This window comes from Etheostoma spectabile, chromosome 6 (assembly GCF_008692095.1).
Source record: "Etheostoma spectabile isolate EspeVRDwgs_2016 chromosome 6, UIUC_Espe_1.0, whole genome shotgun sequence".
Taxonomy (NCBI): Eukaryota; Metazoa; Chordata; class Actinopteri; order Perciformes; family Percidae; genus Etheostoma; species Etheostoma spectabile.
The window spans coordinates 26,275,104-26,277,335 of record NC_045738.1 but is presented as its reverse complement, the minus strand read 5'-3'; positions in this window follow the sequence as shown (position 1 = coordinate 26,277,335).

Below are 2,232 nucleotides of genomic sequence, written 5' to 3'. Positions count from 1 at the left end.
TCTCTTTTATATAGACCTTAGTGGTCCCTAATACTGTATCTGAAGTCTCTTTTACATAGACCTTAGTGTGGAGTGCAGGCATTTAAGTGGCCAAAATCTGCATTCCTATTTGGTCTGGTAGATACCGGTCGTTAGGCATTGGTGCAGCACCTGGTCTCAGTACCCAACCCTAACTGTAGGAATTTGTCAAGTTGCATTGTGGGCAATGTATAGGCACCAGGTTTTGCCTCAGATAATGATGACTGTAATGTGCAGTAGTAGACATACTAACTGACAACAATGCAGGAATTTTAACAGTATAATATAGCAAAATATACGTTTTTTCAGTGTCATGTACACGTAAGGAGCTAGTCCTTCAGACAATGTTGCAGATCCAATTAAAGGCTGCTGCATACCCTCCCCGTCTCTCAGTGGTGGACCTTTCATAGCCCATTCCTTACCTAGGGCGTGACTTCTGAAGACCAAGCCCTCAAATCTGTACTTTTGTTTGTCTACATATGACTCAGGTTGGTCACTGTCCTTAGACTTGGTCAAGCTCTGTGACTGAAGCCAGAACTTGACCCTGTTCCCTATAGGTACAGAGCAGAGGGAGGGATAGATGCATAGATGTGTGTGTGTGTGTGTGTGTGTGTGTGTGAGGATCCCAGAGACCCCACCCTTTGACTAAAATGCCACAATTAGTGCAAGCGTAGCCTGGAACATATCACGCAGTGCCTTTGTAATTGTTTAAGAGTAAAACAACCTGAGTTGTTAAAGAGCTCAGTCAGGAGGGGCCGAGAGGCTTTAGTTATTTCTCAGCGGTCCAGTTGAAATCTCTAACCCTGCACATTATTCTACGTCCCTGTTCATTACACCAGGAGATAAATACCACCACTCTAATTGTACAACAGAGATTAAAAAGAAGAATTCCTTTTCTATTTTGCAATATCTTCTCCCAAAGGAGGATAATTGCAAAGCTCAGAGAGCCAGAGCGCTTGCTGGATTGTGTCCGAGAGCCTTTAAGATCCCAGGGCCATACCTTCAAGACCTCTGACATCTGTCCTGTCTCCACAACCCCTGCCCCCCCCCCTCCTCTTGAACAATGTTATATGCTCCTCAATGACCCAAAAGGATCAGGAATCTGCTCTTAATCACATGCCCCTCTTTATAAGCTCCCTGACTTATTAAAGCACACTACGGCTGTATGTGGGGGCTATAAATCATATTTTGTAATATAGGCGGATAGGGGGACGAATGGCCAGGAGTGCAGTGGTTTGTGTGTGTGTGTGTCTGTGTGTGTTGATATGAAGCCGTCTCATTTTCACCCCAGGGGACCCCAGGACAGAGACACGCACACACACACACACACACACACACACACACACACCACACACACACACACACACACACACCACACACACACACACACACACACACACACACACACACACACACACTCACACAGACACAAACACATATCTGCCGCCACGGGAATTGAGTTTGTTTAACTGTATCATAATTTGCAAGGTAGATATTTCAGACAATATGAGACAGTCAATGTGTGTGTGTGTGTGGTGTGTGTGTGTGTGTGTGTGTATTTGTGTGTGCACGTGTCATGTGAAAATATCAAAGTTGGGGATTTTTAGGTTTTAACATTAGTTGAAGGATTTCATGTTCCTCGGTGAGGTGAGAGAAAGTCCATGGACTTTGGGCTTATGCAACCCTGTACATACAGGGTCCTGGACAAAGATGAGTCTGTCTGCATCAGAAAAACCTCTCCTTGTTCATGAAGGTTAAACCAACCTACCTGCCAAACAACCACAAATAAAGTAGAGTGGGCGGGGTTTACCCAGTCTAACGTGGAGCCATGACTGGGCCCAAAGATTCAGACCCGATCCTTTATGAATCTACACTTTCTTTCTGTCCAAACCTGACCGGAGCCCTGGCAGCAGTTTGGCATGATTAAAAACCCATATTTAAGCTGCATTTTTTTGCCCATTAGTGTCAGAATAGATATCAAAACAAAACAAAAACACCTGGAAATTTGCGTCAACCCAACCTGAATCAAGCCCAGGGGAATTTTGAGAAATTACAGTCCGGCTCGGCCCATTCGGGTTCAGGCAGAAAGTCAAAGCTCTATCCCTATGTACAGACACACAGCTCCACCATCGAGGCATTAGATCGTTCTTTTCAAATGGCCATGATATTTTCCAAATCTTAATTGCACAGGCCCAACATTAAGTGTGGATGTCA